The sequence below is a fragment of the Hesperophylax consimilis genome, chromosome 14 (genome assembly GCF_061612785.1).
Source record: "Hesperophylax consimilis isolate HC1 chromosome 14, BYU_Hcon_1.0, whole genome shotgun sequence".
Taxonomy (NCBI): Eukaryota; Metazoa; Arthropoda; class Insecta; order Trichoptera; family Limnephilidae; genus Hesperophylax; species Hesperophylax consimilis.
In genome coordinates this window covers 27,099,647-27,109,045 of record NC_142849.1, presented here as the reverse complement: position 1 = coordinate 27,109,045, position 9,399 = coordinate 27,099,647, and positions in this window count along the sequence as shown.

Genomic DNA, 9,399 nt, shown 5'->3' with positions numbered 1-9,399 from the left:
AGAGTATTTCCTCCTGGAGTAAAAATGATCTCGTCGAATTTAATGTTTCAAAGACCCAATCCTGTCTGATTACGTCTAAAAGGGATCTAAATGATAACCTAGTCTCCTTCAACGGAAGCAATCATCCGAACAGGCCTTCCATTGATATGCTTGGTGTAACTATAAGTGACCAGCTCAGGTATGGGGGCTCCATCGAAGCCAGAGTAAAGCTGGCCTCTCAGAAGCTGGGCGTACTGTACAGGGCCCGCAGATACTTTAATAATACACAACTGCTGACCCTGTACAAATCGCAAGTGCGTCCTACTGTCGAATTTGGCAGCCATCTCTGGTCCGGAGCCCCTAAATACCTGAAAAAAACCCTTGACTCTGTGCAAAAACGGGCGGTCGAAATTGAATTTTCCGAAAATACTAATTTTTATCTTTTTTATGTACCTTATAATCTTAATTATATTAATAATCTTAAATTTATGTTGTGATTACGTTGATGGGCATGTCAGACCTAGCTGCGAGTATAAATGTAGTGGTAATTTTTGGCCTGGTTTCGGTGGATTAGAGCTTGAACAACAGTAAACTTAAAACACATAAATTATATAGCTATTTATTTTATGAAATTTTATTTTCTACAAAATTATTATCAATAATTTTTACACAAAATTGTACTGGAAACGAGATATTTACAAAAAACCAAACCTAGTTGCGCAAAAAACTTGTTTTTTTCAAAAATATACGCACCTTTACGACTTTCTATCTTGGTACCTATTAGAGATTGAAGAAAATTGTTTTCACAAAAGTTGTAGGTAATTTTATGTTTTACTTTAATTGTTTTGCTAATTATACCAAAATTTGCATTGGGAATGAGATATTTTGGAAAAACTAGATTTTTGCGCGATTACAGCCGGTTTTTTTAAATGGTGGCGCGAGCACAGGTGCGCCATGGTCGGAAATTCAGATTATACATCATGGGATCAGTTTATAAAACATATAAAAAAATTAGGACTACCGGAATAATTACGATCGCAACCCCCTTTTTGGCGCTAAGTGTACTGGCCTATAATACGGAATCCCCAAATATATCCACAACATTCTCAAATTTATAACCCAGATAACATGTAGGTACGTTTATCATCAACAAATCAATACAAAAACCGACCAATATCATATAACAACAAAGGCAAAGGCATATGGCAACAAATAAAAAAAGAACAGGTATCCGCTAGTAAGCAGGGTGAAAAAAATCAAAGGCAGAATAAAGAACACAGAAAAAATGTGCAATTAATGCTTGCTTCTAGACTCAGCGATATACCACCTCTATCTATATTACAGCAGGTAATTTATACACTTGTATATACCCGTCTATACGTACTTATACGCTAGTGTGTATAATGCCAAAATTTGATTGAAAAGTGAATTAACATAATTTTTCTAATATTGTTTTTATTTCATCACGAAAATACTTAATATATCAATAATCTGATGTCGAAAGGACCGATTTCACCGGAGGAAAATTCTGAGCAAGTAATAACTGATTTAAACATATAATTTTATTATGAACGTATTGAAGTCGTAAAAAATTTTCAAATACATATTTCCCATACATATTGTTTTCAATTGACGTAAATAAAGTAAAAGTTTTGATTACACAGGAAAAGAAGAAACCCGTTATTCTGGAAGGAAGGAGAATAGAAGACATATTTTTTCTTTAAATGTATTAAATAGAATTTCGCAGCACGACTCTCTTTATGATTGTAATTATCTAACTTAGAGATAGTTGAGCGTATACTTCGAGATGACAAGTTCTGGGAAGAAAAAATGCTTATTAAATTAACTAATTTTTAAATGGATTGCATTTTTGTCGAGCTTATCGATCCTGGAGTCACAAGGTCTATGAATGTTCGTGATCCTCCACATATCTTAGATATTGTATGTAAAGAACGTCAATTTGGTAAGCGTCGTTTAGATTTCGACGAAATGCTAGTTTATTGAATAATTATTTTCGTTTTTTATATAAAATTATTTTTACTATTTCTAACTTATATTATAATAAATGATAGCCTTTATACAAAAAAGTTGCATCTTATGCTTTTTACATTACATAATTATTTGTTTTATGTAACTTTTTGTAAACGATAATAATAAATATTGAAAATGGCTGATATTTTATTTATCTTGTTAATATATTCAGATATAATTATGATCAGATATTATGAAAATGATTCGTGATTGAATACTGTATTGCTTTGACATCTGTCAATGAAGAACACGTCGGTTACGAGTCATAAGTTACTGCCTACCGTCTAGCAGTATGGTTGATGGTATCGACTAATTCATCAAACAAGTTTGACAGAAATCTGATAAGAATCATAAAATCATGAGCTCCTTCTGCAATAGGTAACGTTTCTATCGAAATTTACCTAAAACATGCATATTCAACTTAATATTACTATTCACATAGTTTGAAAGATGCCCATTATTAAGCATTTGATGTTCAAACCTTACTCATGGGTACCATCTAGTGGATTTCATCGCTGCTCTGACTTCGAACTGAGAACAAGCGCACGTGGCGTGTTCCCCGTCCCAACTTACTTCATTCCTCTCCATCCCGAAATATTATTTCGGTTTTTGCAAATAACCGCTAAAACTTGTTCGTGTGAAATCAAACAATGTCACACTGTGCAATATTTGGACCGGCGCGGCGATGAAATGAAGCATGATACGAAATGGTTAGGTATATGGCTACGCCCACTTAAAGCGCGTTCACGCCCATAACTGATATTTTTTTGGAGTCTTATTTCGCCTTAATCCAAGGACGGTATGTATGAATCTCAATGGTTCTAGCTTCTTATTGAATATATTGCCATGTTTAATTTCGCATCCCTTCACCGTTTTAATCTGGTCGACAAAATATTCTCATTTTATTTGTCTTTTTCCACAGCTACCACGCCACAGCAGATGTACGATACACGTTATTGGACAAGTGAACTGTGTCGTTTAGATAAGCACCTAACTACCTAATTGAAGCTTATCAAAATATCTGACGAAAATTTGCCTATAGTGTTAACCCTTTCTCAGCGAAACTAAGAACTGAAGTATTTACTAAGAACTGAAAGAGGTGAGATATTAAATAAATAATTAGTTGCCTGAAATATCAATACCAATTGAAAATATCTCCCGAGTAAAGATAAATGCCGCCAACGGAAATTGAACCCGTGCCTTCTGACGTCCGGTCAGGTGCTCTGAAACCACTGAGTTATGTCGGCTTATTTCCAACCTGCCAAATAATTTAATATGTACTAGTACCTCAATAAACAATTACTGTTTATGTTATCCTTTATGCTATGCATAAAATTTTGTATTATGAAAATTTGTTTATCATTTAAAAAAGTTGAGATATTCACAAAACTAATGCACATAAATACTTGAGGAGTTCATTGAGGTATATTTAAAATAAAGTTATTAAGAATTTAGTAAATATAGTATAATTTTATATTATTGTTTGCTTTCCACACCACTAAAAACTGTCCCTCATGAAAGAATATTTTGAACGCATCATATGAACAGAAAACAGGATACCAGCGGCATCTAACGAATATTAACTGTTTACAGTGGAATGTACTCGTAAGAATAAAGATTACAATCAATTGGCCTAATTACACCAGATATGTCTCTAAGAAAGTAAGCGGATCTGTAGAAGTTGACAAAAAGTGTAATAACCGATTAGAAACAGCTTTGATGAACAAAATGATGATTTAGAGAGTTCAATGCGCCAAAATATAAACAAACAGACCCTTTGCGTGGAATGGTAATGGAATGGTGACAACATTTGGGCTATAATTCCATAAATAAATGCAATGGGTGGTCCGGAAATCAGTTTTAGGAAAATTAACGACTGTATCTCATGACAGATCGCTGCCTTAGTTCTTGTATGTTCAATAGACCATTTAGCAAATTTTACAGGAGACGTTTTTTTTGTTTTTACAGGCAAATTCTAAAAAATTCTCGATTTTGGTCATTTCGTTTAATACATATGTGTAACAGGAAATTATTAAAGATCATTTTTCGAAGATTGAAGCTATAATATGCCCATATTATGACTTTAAAGGTGGACGTTGAACATGGCTTGAAAATGATGAATGATTATTTTGGATATTGAACATATCGTCTAGATATTGAACAATTCGGCTCCCATAAGTTTGAGGTATTTTTTGTTCAATTAGCCAATTAGTGGTAAATTACATACACAGGGTGATTTTCAGATTTCAAATACTTTACTTTTATCTTAGTTAGTAGTTGACTTAAAGTATTACTTTAAAATATACAAACAGAGTCCTTGAGTTGATTTTTTACAAAAACTGCTCTATATAAATCATCCAATATTTTGGAAGTTTGAAAACAATGCACAAGTACAAAGGTACCTACCGCTAATATACTACTATCGGTTGTCGGTGCATGCGTGATGTGAAATATTCTTACATCGTACGTATTACGGCCTCCGTGGTCTAGGGGTACTCTTGACTAGAAATCCGTAGGTCGCGGATTCAAATCCCGGCGTGCGCAAGTAAATTTTATTTGACTCATTTATGTTATTTTCACAAATTATTAATTTAAAATAACACATAGTCTATTTGCGGCATGTTCCAGAGAGGAAGATATGGTGTAAAGACCACCATAAGAATTGAAATGGCTTTAGCCGTGTTTGGTGATCAGATCTGAATAGATACTCACATCTCTCTTCTCCTTCATCCTCCTTCCTCTCTTTCTCATCTCCATCTCCTTCCCTCTACCTTCAGCCTCACAATATACTAATATACCCCAATTGGGGATTCCATAGTCTCACTGGCTCCAGATGGTTGGGAGCAGTTGAGACTGTGTGCGGTATTCCATAAAAAAAATCCCGAGTGATGCGTAAAACTATTGAAGTTCAATTTTCAGTTGAAAATTTGTTTTATTTTTATTGTTTCGTTACCTACATTTGATAAATGTAATTTTTAAAGTTTACTTACTTTAGAAAGTTTTTTTTTCTTTCGGAAGGTCTTATTTGCCGTGAGTTTATTATTTATGTTGATTATCGTGACTAAAATATTATTTTTTTAAATACTTTCGGCTCTTAAAATCCTAAAATTATAATATCCCGCGATTTGGGTTATGGGTGTGCGCTATTTAACAGTACATTTATTGTTGTTAGTCGTTTGCCTAGTTGGTTTTATTGTAGTTCCTACATAAGAATATGTTTATTGTTTTTTATGTGACTAAAAAAAACAAATTCAGAAACTTTAAATCGAATGAATTAAAAATTGTAATATTTAGACTTCGTTTTCATCAGCGATCTCAGCAGTGATAACGGACAAAATATGTTTCGTAGATGTCTTTCAATCAGACTATGAGGACAGTCGACTTTTTGCACAATTCCATGTCCTTGCTCTTTTGTTGTATTTCTTGAATAAAAATAAGTTTTAATGCACTAATATAATTTATTAATACTCATTTTTGGTAAAAGTCCTAAGTTTGTAAATAAATAATTTAATAAATAATTAAATAAATAATAAATGAAGCATTTTGTATATTTGCCTAGCAAATTCAAGAAGTACATGTAAAATATGGTGAAAAAGCCTATAAATGACATAATTTTAAGACTTACCTTTCTATTTGAGCCACTGTTCTAAGGTTTATTGATTTTGGAGTGGGTGAAGTCATTTTTTAGTTCAAAAACAGTATATATTCGCAATTTAACGTATTTTTAGTGGAAAAATTTCGTTGTTAGAAAACAACTAAACATGGCCGCACATTTTAACTAGCCGGCTCCTGATTGATTGACAGTGGAGATTGAACATTCAAGACCTCAACGTTCGGCGGGATGTTGAACAAATATCTATGAACTTTTAAAAAATATTATATTCATAACTTTGAGTGTTTGAATGTTCAATATCCAGGAGATTGAACAAATAAGAACTGAAACATTATTCCGTGAGTGGATATTGGCACTCGAAAAATGCTTAAAATGTCACTTAAAAACCAAAAAATATGTTTTTTTTGAGCTTCATTAATGCGCAATAGGCTAATGAACATATTGGCATTCATAACTCAGTTTTGCAAAAAAAGGTCTATTGAACATACAAGAACTAGGACAGCGAGATGGCTCGAAGTAGAAAAGATTTACGGATATAAAGGATGGAAAACATAATATTAACCATTAAGAAATCGTAAAAGTGAGAAAACGAAATACACATATTGTCGAGTGCCAACCGAAAATCAGAAGATAATATAGCAGACTGGAAAACTAAAAGAAAAACGATAGTTGTGAATGAAACATTTCAACTGCAGTATTGCGATAAGGGATAACAAGATTGACGACCCCTGGAACACACTTCGAACTTGGATAAACGGATTTTAAAGATTAAATATTTTATTGGTCAATTATTCAACATGGCTAAGATATTTGGTTAAATCTAATTGCTGAACCAAAACAGGGAAAAATTCCTTGGATACCCAAAAATCGTCGGGTGAACACAATAAAGTATCATTCCTGGATTGCATTTTTAGAGAAAAATAGACACAGGTAGGGTGGAACTAAAGAAACGTGAGAAAACCCCTCCTACTTGCAGGGTAGGATTAGAAAATAATATCGGAGAATTTGAAATAAACGTACAGAAGAAAAAAGGCATCATTGAAAATTGACGAAAAGAACATTGGATCACGCTGGATATTGAATATTACCAATAAGAACATAAATTTATGCGAATGGAAATAGAGGAAAACATTTTTGTTTGATCTTTGTTTTCCAAGTGAGTTTTTAACGGGAAGCTAGATATTGGAAGGAAGGTGCAATGTTGAAACGAAAGGAATTAAACCACTGTCAAAATACTTACAAGTAATGAGTTCATTCTCAAATAATATCTCTGAACCAGCCGCGTGTGGGCCGCCATTGACAAGGCTAGAGGAACCAACATCGGGGATTTGCTAAGTTTGTAAGGAGAAAAGCTTTCCAATATTACATTTATTCCTATAACTTATAGAACAAGAGAACTCTATTAAACATTATTAATTATATCTCAGGGGTGAGCGGCCAGTCCGAAGAACTGAGCGCACAGGTGGAATTTAAATTACATTGAATGGTGACAATGGTGTGATGACAAAAATTATCTGACCTGAATTATCGTGTGAAGGGCGCCAAACTACGCATCAAGCGTTGTTAAATTTATAAAACAGAGCGAACGGTGACCAAGGTAGAAATTCTACTAGCTGACGGCATCATCGCTGCACGTAAGATTTGTCGACTCGAGTGCTCGCTCGTATCTCCACAGAAGACACGACGTTTCCAGCTGGCTGCCCGTAAAGTACTAATCATAAATAAACCAATCACTAGATTGATAACTCCGAGCTTTTGTAGGGGGAAATTTTGTCCACTATTTTTTAACCGATGACGTCATTACAGCCTTTGATTTCATAGACAAGGTAGCCGAAACAGTAAAAAAAAGGCGCGGCCATAGACAATATGATCTTTCCTAGGTAGGCACCTAAGAAAGATCATATTGTGCCATTCATCAGCCTAAAATAAATGTTAGAAATGTTAACAAATTCTCTCAGGACGACAAGGTTCCAACTCAAAAAGTGCTGTCCTGCAAAAATGAGCTACAAGGTATCTTTCCTTACGGAACATTTTCTCAGGACGGCGCTTTGTAAGTTGAAAATCTGTCGTTCCGAGGCCGTCGTAAAAATAGCTTCAAATTACTTGAAATTTGAATTCCTTTACTTTAAAAGGAAAAACATTTTCAAACAATGATTGTGCTTTTCTACGACAGTGTTGAATGTTAACATTTCTCTTTTTATCAGAAAAATGAAAAACTTTGTTACGTGTGAAGTATTTTTATTTTATTTCACTAATATGACAGAAAAAAGAAACACAAATAAATTTATAAGCACAAAAAACATTTTAAATGTAAACCAAGTCTGCGACTGAATCTTTTTCTTGTTTAAATATTCACTTGAGTCGCTAATATTGTTCTAAATGATTAAATATTTCAATTTGAGGTTTTAGTCATAAAGTTATTCAAAAAATAATATGAATACAGCATTCATGAGCACAAAACATATTTTAAGTGTGTACCAAGTCTACGACCGAATCTATTTCTGGTTTAAATATTCATTCGAGTCGCTAATATTGTTCTAATTGATTAAATATTTCAATTTGAGGCTTTAGACATAAAGTTATTAAAAAAATAATATGAATACAGCATTCATGAGCACAAAACACATTTTAAGTGTGTACCAAGTCTGCGACCGAATCTTTTTCTGGTTTAAATATTAATTTGAGTCGCTAATATTGTTCTAAATGATTAAATATTTCAATTTGAGGTTTTAGTCAATAATTTAATCCAAAATTATTGTGGATATCACAGAAACAGGAAATGCTGGGATATACAGGGTATCCGGAAACTCGTAGTACAAGCGGGAAACTGGTGAATCTACATCACATTTGGAGTCGATTTTGTGGCATATTTTTTTTTGATTTGAGCTTTCGTTATCGAGTAAATCGAGTTAGAAGTTGATTTTTTTTTAATCAAATTCTTATAAATTATTACTGAAGATCAAAGTACCCAACTAATTAAAACTATTTGAAAGTAAAACAAATGAAGAAACTCGGATTTGAAGCATTATTTTGAAATCACCCTTCATTACTTTTAATTTTTATTTTATTGATTTATTGTGAAAAACAGTATATTCCATTTACATTTCACAAATAACAGTTTATAAGAAGTCAGTACATACATTTATTTGCATGGGTAAATACATCAATACTATCTGATTAACCAGATTTGTTAAATAGTATGCTTATTGCCGTCTTAAATTCTCTTTGGTTCAAATTGAAAATGTCAATCACAGAAGAAATGTGATTTAACAAAGTAGTTATTCTCCCCAAAGGCATGATCATTGGTAGGTTGGTCCTGCCCTTTGGAAAAATAAATAATCTGTGCTGTCTAGCTCTGATGAAATTATCAGGGACATAAAAAGAAATTCGTTCCAGAATATCTGGATTGCAAATGTGCCCATTTAGCAGCTTGTGCGCCACTAACACCATTGCAATATTTCTCCTAACGTCTAGACGTTCTATCCCCAGCATTTCGGCAAGAAAATCAGAGGGATACAATAAAGGGTAATATCCGAACTCTCGCATGTAGAGGTATCGCATAAACTTTTTTTGCACCTTTTCTACATCATTTGAGTAAAGGGCATCTTCGGGTCCCCATATTATCGATCCACTCTCAAGAATGCTGCGAACCAGAGTAAAATAAAGCATTTTTATGACTGCCGTATTCGTAAAAGATTTCGAATTACATATAACAAAACCCAGCATTCGCATTGCAGAGTTGCACACCGAATCGATATGAGTTCGAAAAGTCAGAC